This window comes from Scyliorhinus torazame, chromosome 5 (genome assembly GCF_047496885.1).
Source record: "Scyliorhinus torazame isolate Kashiwa2021f chromosome 5, sScyTor2.1, whole genome shotgun sequence".
Lineage (NCBI taxonomy): Eukaryota > Metazoa > Chordata > Chondrichthyes > Carcharhiniformes > Scyliorhinidae > Scyliorhinus > Scyliorhinus torazame.
Genome location: NC_092711.1, coordinates 114,592,607 through 114,611,454, shown reverse-complemented (window position 1 = coordinate 114,611,454; position 18,848 = coordinate 114,592,607). Strand labels below are relative to the sequence as shown.

At 48.8% G+C, this 18,848-nt stretch overlaps 1 protein-coding gene across 1 annotated transcript in view; it reads left to right on the top strand.

Moving 5' to 3' along the window:
• Positions 1–11,914, top strand: part of LOC140419507 (uncharacterized) — a 28,317-nt gene extending 16,403 nt beyond the window's left edge. The window contains exon 3 of the mRNA XM_072503398.1: positions 10,916–11,914. The gene's annotated coding sequence lies outside the window, so the exon portion shown is untranslated. The remainder of the gene's footprint in view (positions 1–10,915) is intronic.
• The last annotated feature ends 6,934 nt before the right edge of the window (positions 11,915–18,848 follow it).

Here is an 18,848-nt window from a genome sequence, read left to right as displayed (position 1 = left end):
TACACTGAGGGAGAATTCAGGATGTCCAATTCACCTAACAAGCACATTGTGGGCAACACAGTAGCACAGTGGTCAGCACTGTTGCTTCACTGCTCCATTGTCACAGTTTTGATTCCCGGCTTGGGTCACTGTGTGGAGTCTGCATGTTCTCTCTGTGTCTGCGTGGGGTTCTCCCGCGTGCTCTGGTTTCCTCCCACAAGCCCCCAAAAACGTGCTGTTAGGTGAATTGGACATTCTGAATTCTCCATCTGTGTACCCTAACAGTCAACAGAGTGTGGTGACTACAGGCTTTTCACAGTATCTTCATTGCAGTGTTAATATAAGCCACCTTGTGATAATAAAGATTATTATCTTTCAGGACTTGTGGGAGGAAACTGGAGCACCTGGCGGAAACCCACTCAGACACGAGGAGAACGTGCAGACTCAAGTGGGAATCGAACCTGGGACCCTGGCGCTGTGAAGCAACAGGGCTAACCACTGTGCTACCGTACCAAAGTTACACAATCTAAAGTCGCACTCCACGATTAGTTAGTCTGCCCTGGAAGTCGAAACTTAATTGTCTCAGAATCAGTCCAAAGTGATGATTCATTCCCGAGGATTTACTTCCGTTCTTTTCGCCGTCTGGCAGTCTTTAATCCCAGAACTGTCTTTCACAGGGAAAGATTAGCGAGCTGCCAGAAAACCGAGTGTAGGCACAAATAGGCCATTTTCTGGTTGGCAAGATGTAATGAGCGGTGTGTCACAGGGATCAGTGCTGGAACATCAACGTTTCACAATTCATATCAATGACTTTGATGACAGGACCAAAGGTATGGTCACTGAGTTTGTTGATGATGCAGGAAAAAAGGAAAAGGAGGTGGTGTTGCTCGGATAATAAGGGACGGCATCAGAACATTAGTAAGGGTGGATCTCAGATCAGGAATACAAAATGTGGAATGTGTTTGGGTGGAGCCAAGAAACAGCATGGGGCAGGAAACATTGGTAAGAGCTGTTGTAGGCCACCAAACAGCAGGGGTTGTGTGGGACATGGTATTAATCAGATTAGAGAAGCATGCAGAATGGGTAAAACATTAATGGGCACCATAAAATCTGCATATAGACTGGGTAAACCTAATGAGCACTAATGCTGTGGAGGACAAGTTTCCGGTGTGTGTGTTAGGGACAGTTATCTACAGCAGTAAGTTGAGGAACCAACTTGAGAACAGGCTTTTGTAGATTTAATATTATGCAATGATAAAGGGCTAATTGATAATCACGCTGAAAAATAACCTTTAGGGATGAGTGACCAGAATATTGAATATGAGGTATTCCAATCTGAAGCCAGAGTATTAAGTTTGAAGGAAATTATGAAGGTAGAAGGGACAAATTAGCTGAGGTGGATTGGGGTAAATACATTAAAAGGTGTGACAGTCCACAGGCAATGGATAGACTTTCAATAATTATTACACAATTTACATTCCTTCAAGGCTGAAGAACCCCAAAACATCAAGAGAACCGTGACTACCAGAGGAAGTGAAATATTGGATAAGATTGAAAGAAAAGGCTGATAAAGTTATCAGAAATAATAATAAACCTGAGGATTGGGAGGATTTTATAATACAGCAAAGGACCAAGATACTGAGAAAGCGAGGGAGAATAGAATATGAATGTGAACCAGCAAAATACATACAAATGGACTAAAAGCTTCTGTAGGTACGTAAAAAGGAAACGTTTGGCTCAGACAAAGGTTTGTCCATTCAGATAGAGCCAGGAGAATTTAGAATGAGGAATAGCGATCTCTACAGCCACCTCATTCCAACACTGGGATGTAGATCATCAGCATTTGGGGATTTATTCACTCCCAACCCCATTAATTTCTCCAGTACTACTTTTTCACTAATTCTTATCTCTTCCAGACCCTTGTGTTCACGAGGCCCTTGGGTCTCTAGTGTTTTGGGGAAATTTTTGCATCTTCCTCTGTGAAGACGGACACACATTGTTTAGTTTCTCTGCCATTTCCTCATTCCCTATTATGAACTGTCCTGTCTCTGCCTGGAATGGACACATTTGTCTTTGACAATCTTTTCCTTTTTACATACCGATGGAAGCTTTTCCAGTCGTTTTTTATGTTTCTCCCCAGTTTGCTCTCATATTATATTTTGCTTTATCTGTTTCTTGGTCCTCCTTTGCTGAATTCTCACGGAAATTCCCAATCCTCAGGTTTACTACTATTTTGACCAGGTTGTGAGCCTCTTCCATTGATCTGATGGGATCTTTAACTTTTCTTGTTCGCCGCGGTTACATTTTTTTTCCTGTTGGAATGATTTTTGTTCCTTAAAGGAATCTATATTTGTTGTACATATGTGAAATAAAAGTCCAAAAATCCCAGAGGACCATAGGCAGCTCTCCCTTTGACAGAGAGAGAGCTGACTGGTGGTGATTTAACCCGAGGGTCAGCACACCTCAGGCGAGGGGCTTGGTTGAGAAGGCGGGGCCTTCATGAATAAACTCAGCCTGTACGGGAGTTGAATCCTCACTGTAGGCCTTGCTCTGCATCACAAACCAGTCATCCTGCCAACTGAGCAAACCGACCCCCTGATAAATATGTAATAATTCCTTCAATATTTTTTTTTAATAAGCAATTTTATTGAGGTATTTTTTGGCATTGTAAACAACAATATAAACAATTTACATGGAACAATACAACTCCCATCACCCCAGGACCTGCCTAATTGACCCCCCCTCCCCCCACACTTCTGCTGACGATTAATTTTCCGCGAAGAAGTCAATGAATGGTTGCCACCTCCGGGCGAACCCCAAGAGTGACCCTCTCAGGGCCAACTTAATTTTCTCCAGGCAGAGAAAGCTCACCATGTACGATAGCCAGGTCTCCGACTTCAGGGGCTTTGAGTCCCTCCAAGCTAGCAGTATTCATCTCCGGGCTACCAGGGAAGCAAAGGCTAGAACGTCCGCCTCTTTCTCCTGGACTCCCGGGTCCTCCGACACCGCAAAAATCGCCACATCTGGACTCGGCGCCACCCTTGTTTTTAATACCTTGGACATGACGTCAGCAAACCCCTGCCAGTATCCCCTAAGTTTTGGACTCGCCCACAACATGGGAACATGGTTCGCTGGTCCTCCCGCACATTTTGCGCACCTGGACTCTACCCCAAAGAATCTGCTCATCCGGGCCACTGTCATGTGGGCCCGGTGGACCACCTTGAATTGGATCAGGCTAAGCTTGGCGCATGCTGCGGTCGCGTTGACTCTACTCAATGCGTCCGCCCATAAGCCATCCTCCATCTTACCTCCAAACTCCTCCTCCCACTTACGCTTCAGCTCCTCTGTCTGCGTCTCCTTTGCCTCCATGAGTACTTTGTAGATGTCAGAGACGCTCCCCTCCCCCACCCATCCTCTGGAAACTACCCTGACCTGGATCCCCCTTAGTGGCAGGAGTGGGAAGGATGGTATCTGTCTGTGCAGAAAGTCCCGCACCTGTAGATATCTGAAATTGTTCCCCCTCACCAACCTAAATTTCTCCTCCAGAGACCTCATGCTCGGAAAGCTCCCTTCTATGAACAAATCCCCCATCCTCTCAATCCCCGCCCTCCACCATATTCGGAACCCCCCCATCCATGCTCCCCAGGTCAAACCGATGATTATCATAAATTGGGGACCAGACCGATGCTCCCACAGACCTCCTCCATTGTCCCCAAACTCTCAGGGCAGCCTCCACTACGGGGCTGGTGGAGTACCGCGCTGGCGGGAACGGCAGAGGCACCGTTACCAACGCCCCCAGACTGGTGCTTTTACACGAAGCCGCCTCCATCTGCTCCCAGGCTGACCCCGCCCCCACCACCCACTTCCTAATCATGGCTATGTTAGCCGCCCAGTAATAGTTACTAAAATTCGACAGCGCCAGCTCCCCCTCTCCCCGACTCCGCTCGGGCATCGCCTTCCTCACTCGCGGTCAAAAGCCTTTTCCGCATCCATCGCAACTACTACCTCCACCACCCGCACAAAGCCCATGATAATTTTGTTGACCCGCTTAAAAAAGGACCACGGAATGAAGATGGGGAGACATACAAACAGAAATCTCGAGATTCTGGTCGCCACACTACCAGAAGGATGTGGAGGCTTTAGAGAGGGTGCAGAAGAGATTTACCAGAATGTTGCCTGGTATGGAGGGCATTAGCTATGAGGAGCGATTGAATAAACTCGGTTTGTTCTCACTGGAACGAAGGAGGTTGAGGGGCGACCTGATAGAGGTATACAAAATTATGAGGGGCATAGACAGAGTGGATAGTCAGAGGCTTTTCCCCAGGGTAGAGGGGTCAATTACGAGGGGGCATAGGTTTAAGGTGAGAGGGGCAAGGTTTAGAGTAGATGTACGAGGCAAGTTTTTTACGCAGAGGGTAGTGGGTGCCTGGAACTCGCTACCGGAGGAGGTAGTGGAAGCAGGGACGATAGGGACATTTAAGGGGCATCTTGACAAATATATGAATAGGATGGGAATAGAAGGATACGGCCCCAGGAAGTGTAGAAGATTGTAGTTTAGTCGGGCAGTATGGTCCGCACGGGCTTGGAGGGCCGAAGGGCCTGTTCCTGTGCTGTACATTTCTTTGTTCTTTGAGAGGACCGTCATTTTCACCGTCTACACTCTCCCAGCTAGCGACAATGGGAGTGCATCCTATCTCCGAAAGTCGCCCCTCATTTGCTCTACTAAACGGGACAAGTTCAATGTAGGCAACCGGCCCCAGTCCCACGTCACTTGTATACCTAGATATCTAAAACTGTCCCCTACCTAAACGGCAGCTCACCCAGTCACCTCCCCTGACCCCTCGCCTGAATTACGAACATCTCGCTTGTCCCCATATTTAGTTTGTACCCCGAGAACTGGCCACATTCCCCTTATATTCCCATAATTTCATCCATCCCCTCTATTGGATCCGAAACGTATAGGAGCAGGTCGTCGGCATAAAGCGAGACTCTTGTGTTCCACCCCCCACACCGGACCAGCCCCTTCCAACTACTTGAAGCTCTCAGAGCAATTGCCAGTGGCTCTATAGCTAATGTGAGCAACAGTGGGGAGAGGAGGCATCCCTGTCTCGTCCCCCGGTGCAATCTATAGTCAGAAGTTGTCCCGTTCATCCGTATACTTGCCACAAGAGCCTGGTACAGCAGCCTGACCCAGTCAATAAAGCCCTTCCCAAATCCGAATCGTCCCAGTACCTCCCATAAATAATCCCACTCAACCCGGTCAAAAGCCTTTTCCGCATCCATCGCAACTGCTACCTCCACCTCCCTACTTTCCGGGGGCCTTCTTACATTGGCCACCAACTGCCTGCCCTTAACAAACCCCGTCTGGTCCTCCATGATGACGTCCGGCACACAATCCTCAATCCTGGAGGACAAAATTTTGGCCAGCAGTTTGGCATCCACATTCAGCAGGGATATCGGCCTGTAAGACCCACATAACTCCGGGTTCTTGTCCCGTTTCAGAATCAACAAAATTGTGGCCTGTGACATCGTCGGGGACAGAACCCCTCTGTCCCTTGCCTCATTGAAAACCTTGACCAGCCCCAATATCCCGGAGAACTTTTTATAGAATGCCGCTGGGTACCCGTCTGGCCCTGCTTTACCCGACTGCATGGCCTTCAAGCCCTCCAATATCTTTTCCACCCTGATCAGGGCCCCTAGCCCTTTTACCAGCTCCCTACCCACGTTTGGGAAAGTCAGCCCCTCCAAGAAACGTTTCATCTTCTCCGGCCCCGTGGGGGGCTCTGACCTGTACAGCCTACTATAGAAGTCCTGAATGCCTTGTTCACCCCTGCCGAATCTCCCACCAAGTTCCCCTCCCCATCAATTACTTTCCCTATTTCCCTAGCTGCCTCCCTCTTTCTGAGTTGCTGTGCAAGCATTCTGCTGGCTTTCTCCCAGTGTTCGTAGATCGCTGCCCTTGCCTTTCTAAGCTGCTCCACTGCCTTCCCTGTGGTCAGCACGCCAAGCTCAGCCTGCAGCCTCCGCCGTTCCCTTAAAAGCTCTGCCCCCGGGGTCTCCGCGTACCTCCTATCTATCTGCAAAATCTCCTTTACCAGTCGGTCCGTCTCTGCCCTATCTGTCCTATCCCTGTAGGCCCGGATCAAAATCAGCTCCCCTCTCACCACTGCCTTCAGCGCCTCACAGGCCACCGCTGCTGAGACTTCCCCCATGTCATTTACCTGCAGGTAATTTTGCATGCATTTCCTCAGCCTTTCGCTCACCGCTTCATCCGCCAACAGCCCTACATCTAACCTCCATTGCGGGCGCTGATAACCTTCTTCACTAACCTGCAGTTCAACCCAATGTGGAGCATGATCAGAGACAGTAGTCGCCGAATACCCCGCATCCACCACCCCCGCCAATAAAGCCCTGCTCAAGATGAAGAAATCGATCCGGGGATAAACCTTATGTACGTGGGAGTAGAAAGAGAACTCCTTCACCGTCAGCTGCCTAAATCTCCATGGATCCACCGCCCCCCGCACCCCCCCCCCCCCACCCCCACCCCCACCATCTGCTCCATGAACCCTTTCAGTTCCTTTGCCGTTGATGGCACCCTACCCGTTTTTGAAAACGACCGATCCAGACCGGGATCGATAACTGTATTAAAGTCCCCTCCCATGACCAACTTGTGCGAGTCCAGGTCAGGTATCTTCCCCAACTCCTCTTTATAAATTCCACGTCATCCCAATTTGCCCCATACACGTTAACCAAAACTACCTTCATCTCTTCCAGCTTACCACTAACCATAAAATAATGACCTCCCCATCCAAAACTATGCTGCCCACCTCAAATAGCACCCGCTTGTTAATCAAAATCGCGACCCCTCCAGTCTTTGTGTCTGGCGCCGCGCCTCCTCCAGCCCACCCCCCGGCAGCCCCGACCTCCACTCTGTCCCTCAACCCAAGTCCCTCCCTCGTCAGCAGAACAACTACCCCCCTTCCCCTCTCCCAGCAACAACACTCTGTAACCTAACCCATGCCATAAACTAACCATATACCCCCCCCCCACTTTGCTTCCGTGAGCTAGCTCACCCAGCTAGCTTGGTGGCCCTCGCCTCCGGCGCCAGATAGTCTCCCATCTATTGTTCCCTCCCTCCCCTCATCCAAACAACTTCTCTCATCTAGCCGTCCCCAAACAATCACCCAGTTAAAAGAAAATCCCACAGTAGTGCAATTCAAAGTAATTCAAAGTAAAAGGCACTGCCACCCACCCCCACCAGAACAAAGAAACAAATAACTTTTACTTCCCCCTTCTTAAACAGAACTCAAATACAGAAGAGAAAAAAGACAAACAGGCATCAAAAAGTTACATCGTAGTTCAAAAAGTTCTGAGTTCGCCATCAGCCCTTTTCTTTTCACAAAGTCCATCGCGTCCTCGGGCGACTCGAAATAATGGTGCTGGTCCCCATATGTGACCCAGAGACGAGCCGGATACAACAACCCAAACTTCACCTGCTTCTTAAAAAAGATTGCCTTGATTTGGTTGAAGCTGGCCCTCTTCCTGGCCACCTCCACGCTCAGGTCCTGGTAAACGCACAGGATACCATTGTCCCACTTACAGCTCCGCGTACGCTTGGCCCACTGAAGAATACATTCCTTGTCAAGGAACCTGTAGAACCTAACTACCATCGCCCTCGGAGGGTCCCCCGCTGCGGCTTCCTTGCCAGCGCTCTGTATGCCTTGTCCACCTCCACAGGTCGGGGAAATGCCCCATCTCCCAAAAGCTTCTGAGACATACCCGCGACGTATGTGCCAGCATCAGCTCCCTCAGTCCCCTCCGCGAGTCCAACGATTCTTAAGTTCTGCCGGCGGAACTTATTCTCCAGGTCCTCTACCTTCTCCAGAAGCCTTTTCTGCTGATCCTTCAGCATCCCCACCTCCAGCTCCACCACCGTTTGGTGCTCCTCCTGATCGCTAGCACTTTCTCCAGCTTCTGGATCGCCCGATCCTGGGCGTCCAATCTGTGTTCCAGCCGATCAATCGACTATTTTATCGGATGTAGCCAGTCCTGTGTCTGCCTTGCAAAGCCATCCTGGATGACCTGCATCAACTGCTCCGTTGATGGCTGGGCCGTCACACCAGGGGTCCAGTCATCAGCCATGTTGTCTTCTGCTGCAGCTTCAACCCAGCCCTTGCTTGTCTTCTTATTTCTGCCTTTTGTGCACGTCTGGTTCTTTTTTCCACACACCAATATGTGGAAACAGTGCCCAATTGCCTCCACCTTAGAGTTTAGCGTGTAAAACCGAAAAAAAGTCAGGGGGAAAGGTCCAAATGTCCAGCCACAGCGGGAGCTACCAAATGTGCGACTTACTCCCTCATAGCCGCCACGGGAATTCATAATTCCTTAAATATTAGGTATTCTCTGCACCAATCAGTTTCCCAGTCCACCTCAGACAAACTGACCCTCACCTTGAACATAGAACATAACAGAGCAGAAGGAGGCCATTCAACCCATCGAGTCTGCACCAACCCACTTAATCCCTCATTTCCACCCTATCCCCGTAACCCAATAACCTCTCCTAACCTTTTTGGTCACTAAGGGCAATTTATCATGGCCAATCCACCTAACCTGCACGTCTTTGGATTGTGGGAGGAAACCAGAGCACCCGGAGGAAACCCACGCAGACACGGGGAGAACGTGCAGATTCCACCCGACAGTGACCCAGCAGGGAATCGAACCTGGGACCCTGGCGCTGTGAAGCCACAGTGCTAATCACTTGTGCTACCCTAATCCTGACATCCTGATAGTTTTCTTCTGTAACGCACAAATAAATGGAACCATGTAACCACCAGGGTCCATCTCCATGCCAACGTGGCCCGCTTTGAGGGGTTTGAAACAGAAATGGAAAATAAATATTTTCAACTTCCAAACACGCTTTCATTCTGCGATCCTTGTGCAATTTGAAGCCAGGTATTAGCAACAAGGCTCAAAGAGCATCAGCCCACTGGAGGCAAAGTGGTGAGACCGGCCAGTGCAGCAGAAAGAAACCCTCCGACCATCCCCACTGACCACCTGTCAGAATGAACAAAATGCAGTCCTGGGTGTAGAGCAGAAACAATAACAGCAGAATCCAACCTCTGGAATCGATTGTGAAACTGTTGGTGTCACAGCAGGTCCGATCAAGCATGCAATCCCGTCTCACATTGAGAGTTGGACGGCCTTTCCCCAGTGTGAACTCGCTGGTGTCTCCGCAGGGTGGATAACCGAGAGAATCCCTTCCCACACTGAGAGCAGGTGAACGGCCTCTCCCCAGTGTGAACTTGCTGATGTCTCCGCAGGGTGCATGAATCACTGAATCCCTTCCCACACTGAGAGCAGGTGAGTGGCCTCTCCCCAGTGTGAACTCGCTGATGGATACGCAGGGTGGATGAAGTAATGAATCCCTTCCCACACTGAGAGCAGGTGAATGGCCTCTCCCCAGTGTGAACTCGCTGATGGATCCGCAGAGTGCATGATAAACGGAACCCTTTCCCACATTGAGGGCAGGTGAATGGCTTCTCCCCAGTGTGAACTCGCTGATGTTTCCGCAGGGTGGATGAAGTAATGAATCCCTTTCCACACTGAGAGCAGGTGAATGGTCTCTCCCCATTGTGAACTCGCTGGTGGGTCCGCAGGGTGGATATCTCAGTAAATCCTTTCCCACACTTTGAGCAGGTGAATGGCTTCTCCCCAGTGTGAACACGCTGGTGAGTCCGCAGGCTGGATAACTGAGTGAATCCGTTCCCACACTGAGAGCAGGTGAATGGCCTCTCCCCAGTGTGAATTTGCTGGTGTCTCTGCAGGCTGGAGGACTGAGTGAATCCTTTCCCACACATAGAGCAGGTGAATGGCCTCTCCCCAGTGTGACTGCGTCGATGGGTTTCCAGCTCAGATGGGGCTCGGAATCCCTTCCCACAGTCCCCACATTTCCACGGTTTCTCCATGTTATGGGTCTCCTCGTGTCTCTCCAGGTTGGATGATCTATTGAAGCCTCTTCCACAGACACAACATGGGTATGGTCTCTCCTCACTGTGAATGTTATGTTTATTCAGGCTGTGTAACTGGTTAAAGCTCTTTCCACAGTAAGTTCACTGGAACTCTCTGTTTGGAGTCTGCACGTTCTCCCCGTGACTGAGTGGGTTTCCTCCGGGTGCTCTGGTTTCCTCCCACAGTCCAAAGACGTGCAGGTTAGGTGGATTGGCCTTGATAAATTGCCCTTAGTGTCGGAAAAGGTTGGGTGGAGTTATTGGGTTACTGTGATAGGGTGAAAGTGTGGGCTTAGGCAGGCTGATCTTTTGAAGGGCCGGTGCAGACTCGATGGGCCAAACGGCCTCCTTCTGCACTGTAAATTCTGGGAGTCTATGAACTCTCTCACCCGGGTGTGTGTTGTGTGGGTCTTGGTGCTTTTCCAATCAAACTGATGTTTACACAGTCAGTTCACTGGAACACTCTCACTCGGGTGTGTGTTGTGTGGGTCTCGGTGTTTTTCCTGTCACACTGATGTTTCCACGGTCAGTTCACTGGAACACTCTCACTCGGGTGTGTGTTGTGTGGGTCTCGGTGTTTTTCCAGTCACACTGATGTTTGAAATCTTTAGCTGTCAGTTCGGGAAAACATTTCTCCTTCTAGATTCAAAGGCGGGAGATAGTGAGGTTCCAAGGAAGGGAGTGACTGTCAGATCGAGACTTGATGTTTGAGATTTCTGTCTGTAATTCCTCGTCTAATATCCTGTAAAAACAATTTACAAAACTCATCACTGTCAGTACAGGATAGAAACTCAGAACAGACAATTCTAGTTTCTATGTCACATTTTTTCCTCTCTTATTCCCTGAAAGCTGAAAATCTCCATCCCACACAATCTCCCTCTATTCTCACTATGCTGTATCTAATATTCACCCTCCCTATTCTCCTGAAGGTGCTGATTCAGGCTGATTGACAAATCCAAGCTCACAGCTTCCTGTCCAGGAGACCACAACAAATATGAGCTGCAGTCGGCCATTCGGCCCATCGAGCCTGCTGAACCATTCAATGGGATCATTGGCTGATCTACCTCAGCACCGTTTTCACACACTATCCCCCATATCCCTCGACATCTTCAATATCGACAGGAGGACACAGAGAACCAAGTGGAGTGGCGTAACAACAACAATCTCTCCCTAAATGTCAGCAAAACTAAAGAGCTGGTCATTGACTTCAGCGAAGCATCGTACACACCCCTGTCTGCATCAATGGTGCAACGTGGAGATGGTTGACAGCTTCAAATTCCTAGGTGTGCACATCACCAACAATCTGTCCTGGACCACCCACGCCGACTCTACGACCAAGAAAGCACAACAGTGTCTATACTTTCTCAGGAAATTAAGGAAATTCAGCATGCCCACATTAACTCTTACCAACTTTTACAGATGCACCATAGAAAGGATCCCACCTGGCTGCATCACAGCCTGGTATGGCAACTGCTTGGTCCAAGATCATAAGAACCTACAGAGAATCGCGAACACAGCCCAGACCATCACACGAACCTGCCTCCCATCCACTGACTCTGTCTACACCTCCCTCTGCCTTGGGAAAGTGGGCAGCATAATCAAAGACCCCTCCCATCCGGGTTATTCTCTCTTCCAACTTCTCCCATCAGAGAAAAGTCTGAGAACACGCACTAACAGGTTCAACAACAGTTTCTTCCCCGTTGATACCAGACTCCTGAATGATCCTCTTATGGACTGAACTGATCTCTTCACACATCTTCTCTACTGAGTAGGAATGCACTGTGTATGCTCACCCCTTGCCTCTGTATTTATGTAGGTCCTATGGGTTTATTTCATGTATGGAACGATCTTTATGGACTGTCCGCAGAACGATACTTTTCACTGTACCTCGGCACACGTGACAATAAATAAAACCAATCAATCAATAATCTATCTCGTAACCTAACCCCTGTAGTCCAGGTATCGTGGCGTATCGTTTTAGTAAATCTATATTGCACTCCCTCCAAGGCCACAATATTGTCCCGAAGGTGTGGTGCCCAGAATGGCTCACAGTTCTCCAAGTGGCGTCTTACCAGGGTTTTGTATAGCTGCAGCATAACCTCTGTGACTTTATACTCCAATCCTCTAGATATAAATGCTGGCATTCCTTTTTGATGATTTCTGCACTTGTTCGTGGCATTTTAAGGATCTATGCACCTTCGACATCCACTGTACTTAACCTCTTTCCATTTAGAAAGTCCTCGGTTTTATTCTTTTTTGGTTCAAAATGGATAACCTCACACTTGATTACACTGAATTCCATCTGCCACAAATTTGCCCATTCACCTGGTCTGTCAATATCTCCTTGCAATTTTATGCCATCGTCTGGGCTGCCTACAATGCCACCTAACATTGTATCAACAGCAGCAGTGAAGAGGCCTATCGCCCATCAAGTCTGCACCGACACACGAAAAACACCTGACCTACCGACCTAACCCCATTTGCCAGCAGTTGATCCATAGGCTTGAATGTTCTGACATGCCAGTCTTCATCCAGGTACTTTTTAAAGGATGTGAGGCAACCCGCCTCTACCACCCTCCCAGGCAGTGCGTTCCAGACCGTCACCACCCTTTGGGTGAAAAGGTTTTTCCTCAACCCCCCTGCTTAACATCTTGCCCCTCACCATGAACTTGTGTCCCCTTGTGACTGACCCTTCAACTGAGGGGAACAGTGGCTCCCTATCCACCCTGACCACACTCCTCACAATTTTGTGCACCTCGATCAGGTCGGCTCTCAGTCTTCTCTGCTCCAGCGAAAACAACCCACGCCTATCCAACCTCGCTTCGGAACTGAAACGTTCCATCCCAGGCAACATCCTGGTGAATCGCCTCTTCACCCCCTCCAGTGCAATCACATCCTACCTATAATGTGGCGACCAGAACTGTACACAGAATTCCAGGTAATAATAATAATGATGATCTTTATTAGTGTCACAAGTAGGCTTACATTAACCCTGCAACTGTGAAAATCTCCTCGTTGCCACAGTCTGGCCCCTGTTCGGGTACACAGAGGGAGAATTCAGAATGTCCAATTCACCTAACAAGAAGTCGTTCCCCATTTGGAAAATAGTTTGCCCCGATTATTCCTTCCAAAGTGCATAACCTCACACTTTTCCATATTCTATAACATCTGTCACTTCTTTGCTCACTCTCCTAACCTGTCCAAGTCCTTCTGCAGCCTCTCCACTTCCTCAACACTACCTGTTCCTCTACACATCTTTCTATCATCTGAAAGCTTAGCAACAGTGCCCTCTATACCTTCTTCCAGAGCGTTAATGTACACTGACCCCTGTGGTTCCCCAATAGTCCCCGGCTGCCATCCTGAAATAGACCCCTTTATCCCCACTCGCCGCCTGTCAACTAATTCTCTAACCTTTCCAGTACCTTGCCCCTAATTCCATGGGCTATTATCTTTATTTAGTAGCCTGTTGTATGGCACCTTGTCAAAGGCCTTCTGGAAACCCAAATGGATCACATCCACTGGCTCTCCTTTGTTTTTACCTACTCAAAGAATTCTCACAGATTTATCAGGCATGACCTCCCCTTGATGAAACCGTGCTGACAGTCCTATTTCACGATGCACTTCCAAGAACTCCGTAATCCCATCCAGACTAACCGGCCTATAATTTCCCATCTTCTATCTCTTTTCTTTCTGAAACTGGGGTGTTACATTCGTCACTTCCCTGTCCCCTGGGAGCCCCTTGACTCCAGTGAATCCTGAAAGATCACCACCAATTTCTCCACAAACTCCGCAGTTATGTCCTTCGGTACCCTGGGGTGTAGTCCATCCGGTCTGGGTGATTTATTCACCTTCAGACGTTTCAGCTTCCCCAGCACCTTCTCCTTAGTGATGGCCACTACACTAACATCTGCCCCCAACTTTCTTTCCCCCACTCCCAGTTTTCTCTTTCCCTCCCCTCTGTTGGATCGCCCTCCTTGCCCCTGGATTTGGAGCATCTTCTGAAGGCACTGCTGGAAGTACTGCTCCAGTGCCTTTGAGGTGCCTGCTCCAAGTTTCCAAAGCCTTTAGAGGGTAGAAAGAGTGAGGGATAGCCAACAGCTCATGGAAAGCGATGGCATGCACGGTTTCACCAGCGCTGCCAATACAATTGATGACCTAAGCAGGCAATGGCTGAGAGCAAAGTGTGGAGGGGAACTCATCAAGGACAGAGAGTCAGTCAGTGCTCACTGGAGGGAACATTCTGAAGAACCCCTCGACCGAGACTCTGTCTTTGGCTTTAACGTCCTCAAGTCCATTCCCCAGTATCGCGTCCGGCTCAGTCCACGTTGGACCCCAATCGGGAGCAGAGTGAAAAAGCCATTCAACACCTGAAAAACAACACGGCCTCTGGAGCAGAATGAATCGCTGCTGAAATTCTGAAGCATGGCGGGGTTACACTCCTGGCATAGCTACACAATCTCATATTCCTCACCTGGGAAGATGGATGCATGCCGGGGGATCTCAGAGACACTGTGACTATATTCAAGAGAGACAAGTCTGATTGTGGTAACTGCACAGGCGACTCCCTGCTGTCTGCCACAGAGATCATTGCCAGGATCTTCCTCAATGATCTCCTCTTCGTGGCCAAAGAGCTCCTTCCCAAGTCACAGGTAGGATTTCTCCCTTCATGGAGGCACCAAAGACATGATCTACACTACTTGACAAACCCAAGGAAAATACAAGGAACAGCATCAATCACAGTTCTTGGTCTTTTCTAACCTCACAAAAGCACTTCACACCGTCAAAGTGATGTTTCATTCAGTATGTTCTTCAAATTTGGCTGTCCTCAGAAATTGGCCACCATCCTCCGCCTGCACAATGATGACACACAAGCCATGATCCTCATCAATGGACACACCCCAGACACTATCTCAGCGAAGACTGGGATCAGACAGGGCTGTGTCACTGCATGAACCCTTTTCCCCATCACGGTAGTACAGAGGTTAGCACTGTTGCTTCACAGCACCAGGGACCTGGGTTCGATTCCCACTTGGGTCACTGTGCGGCGTCTGCACATTCTCCCCGTGTCTGCGTGGGTCTCCCACAAGTCCTGAAAGACGTGAGGTGAATTGTAAGTTGAACTGGACATTCTGAATTTTCCCCCAATTTACCAAACTGGCGCCGGAGTGTGGCAACTAGTTGATTTTCACAGTAACTTCATTGCAGTGTTAATATAAGCCTACTTGTGACAATAATAAAGACCGTTATTATTATGATGCATAAACTCCAAGCCTGTTATAAGAAATTAAATTCTGAATAAAAATCAAGTCAAATCAGTTTGTGTTAATCATAGTTAATCACTGCAGTGTTAATGTAAGCCTACTTGTGACACAAATAAAGATTATCTCACCTCCAGCAAATTACCCACGGGTGTGGAGATGATCGACAGGACAGGAAACCAACACCACCTTCAAAACAAAACCAGAATCAGTTCAACCTCAGACATTAAGCTCCAGTTTGCAGATGCCTGATCTGTTTTTCAATCCATCCAACTCCCTTGATTCTATAACCATTAATACTCTTGTCTCACAAACTTCAATCTATCAGTTTTTATAGTTTCTATTGACAGAATCTGAACAGAATTCCAGATTTCACTATATTTTCTGTGAAGTGATTTCTGACTTTGCCCCTGAACAGCCCAGTCTCAGTTAAACAAATAAATATCACTGATTTGGACATTTAAATGGTGACAATTGCTTTACTCTTAACTGGTTATGTAACAGTATTTCAAAAACATAATAATTTGAGTAAAACTCTGCGGAAGCTGGAAATGTGAAGTGAAAACAGAAAGTTGTGGAAATCCTCAGCAGGTTTGGCAGCTTCTGTGAAGAGAGAGAGTTAACATTTCCAATGCAATCTGATTCTTCTTCACAACTGAGTGTTTGCAGCATTGTGATTTCATTTGGCAAACAGAATGAATGTGAACTTTGTGGTTCTTACAGATATCTGGCTGTAAATCTGATTTCAGACCTTCCTCTGAACACTTTCCAACCTCAGCTCCAGCTCATTGTCCTTCACTAAAGACCCGGATAGAGAATCCCCGCCACAAGATGGCGGCGGCCGCCGGGTGACCCGGGGCCTGTCACCGGGGAGGAAGCCCCGCCCACTCCCTCTTCTCTAACCAAGATGGCCGCCCCAGCGCTCTGCTCCAAGAGCAAAAGACCCGACTTCCATTCCCAAGATGGCGGCGGTCGCTGTTTTCCCCGGGCCCTTTGAGTGGGGAGGAAGGCCCGCCCACTCCCTCTTCCCATACTAAGATGGCCGCCCAAGCGCCCTGCTCCAAGAACAAAAGACCCGACTTCCTTTCCCAAGATGGCGGCCGTTAAATCCATGGAAAATCCAGACCCGGATCGCTCTCCTCTTATTGGTCAGCAGCCATCGTCAATAACTCCCCAGCGATTGTGAGCTGGAGCATGCGCAGTGCAGGTATGAAGCTGGATTCAGGCGGGTGTGTAGGCCGTAAACCCCCCAATAAGACCCATTGGTTTTAGTGTCAGTCTGCAGACAGGAGCTGGAGAACTGAACCCAGGCAGAGGAGAGGGAGGGAGAAAACTGGGAGGGGAGGAAAGAAATGGTGCTGATGCTGAGATGGGATTGGATTTCAGCCCAGGTAGGAGGGGGAGTGTGTGGGACGGGGATTTACAGCTTTGGGGGAACAAGAGAGGAAAAAATGTTCCACAGAAACTAGAATTGTCTGTTCAGAATTTCTATCCTGGACTGACAGTGATGGCTTTTATTAACGTCTTTTACAGGATATTGGAAGCAGAGGATTGGCCGACAGAAAACTCCAACCAAACATCAAGATCTGAAAGAGTCACTCAATTCTTTAGAACCTGAATATCTTTGAATGTGTAAGAAGTAATGTTTGTCTGTTCAGTTTGTGGGAAAAGATTTTAAACATCAGTGTGATTGGAAAAGCACAGAGACCCACACAGACAGTGAGTGTTCCAGTGAATTGACTGTGGAAAGAGATTTAACCAGTTGCACAGACAGAAAAACCATCACACCATTCACAGTGGGGCGAAACCGTACATGTCATGTGTGTGGACGAGAGTTCAACTTGCCATTCATCCCGGAGAGACACAAGGACACCAGCACCATGGAGAAACCGTGGAAATGTGGGCACTGTTGGAAGGGATTCAGTTACCCCTCTGAACTGGAAATGCATCGACGCAGTCACACTGGGGAGAGGCCATTCACCTGCTCCACCGGTGGGAAGGGATTCACTCAGTCGTCCAGCCTGCTGACATACCAGTATGTTCACACTGATCAGACACCTTTCAAATGTTCTGACTGTGAGAAGAAATTTAAAAGCAAAAAGTATCTGTTGAGACACCAACACAATCACAGTGAGGAGAAGCTATTCACCTGCTCCTTGTGTGGAAAGGGATTCACTGCTACATCTAACCTGCAGAAACACCAGCGAGTTCACACTGATAAAAGACCTTTTAAATGTCCAGACTGTGGGAAGTGCTTTAAAACTTCCGGGAAAGTGACCTGTCATCAACGTGTTCACACTGACGAGAGACCATTCAGTTGCTCTCACTGCGGGACTGGCTTCAGGCGATCATCTGAACTTACTGTACATCAGAAAATTCACACTGGGGAGAGACCGTTCACCTGCTCTGTGTGTGGGAAGGGATTCATTCAGTCTTATCACCTACTGAAACACCAACAAATTCACTCTGATATAAAACCTTTTAAATGTTTTGCCTGTGAGCAGAGCTTTAGAAGCAGCGATGGGCTGATGATTCACCAGCGAGTTCACACTGGAGAGAGATCGTTCACCTGCCCCGAGTGTGGGAATGGATTCACTGACTTACAACTTATGCTGAAACACCAGCGACTTCATGAGTGTCTCCAGGGATTGGATTCAGCTGTTTTCGCTGCTGTCAATCAGATCCAGAACTGAATGTGTGGGTTAACCCTGAGGTGTGTAAGAAATGTGCCTCAGTCGCTCCCTTCCATGGTTCAGAGCTCCGAGATACAGACAAGGCTCCTTTACAACTGTGTTTAGAGGCAACAAGATTAATGATGAATGCTGGAAACTGGAAGATTTTATTCCAGGAGTCAGTTTACCCAAAAAGGGGATCCAAGTCATTGGTGATTTTAAACCAGTTTATGAAAAAGCAACAGTTTAGATTTGGTACACCAGCTAAATCGGCAGAAAATACATGCGACCAATAACATGTGAGAATGGATCACTAGTCCTGGATCAGGGAGATGCTGATCTCCGAGGCTAGAGGTGACAGTCTCCTCGGAATGGTTTACTGATCCCGGATCAGACACTCGGACAGATGGAGCTGGAGGTGACAGTCTCCTCGGAATGGTTTACTGATCCCGGATCAGACACTCGGACAGATGGAGCTGATCTCCAGGCGGAGGTGACAGTCTCCTCAGAATGGTTTACTGATCCCGGATCAGACACTCGGACAGATGGAGCTGATCTCCGGGGCTGGAGGTGACAGTCTCCTCGGAATGGTTTACTGACCCGGGATCAGACACTCGGACAGATGGAGCTGATCTCCGGGGCTGGAGGTGACAGTCTCCTCGGAATAGTTTACTGGTCCCGGATCAGACACTCTGACAGATGGAGCTGATCTCCGGGGCTGGAGGTGACAGTCTCCTCGGAATGGTTTACTGATCCCGGATCAGACACTCGGACAGATGGAGCTGATCTCCGGGGCTGGAGGTGACAGTCTCCTCGGAATGGTTTACTGATCCCGGATCAGACACTCGGACAGATGGAGCTGATCTCCGGGTCTGGAGGTGACAGTCTCCTCGGAATGGTTTACTGATCCCGGATCAGACACTCGGACAGAT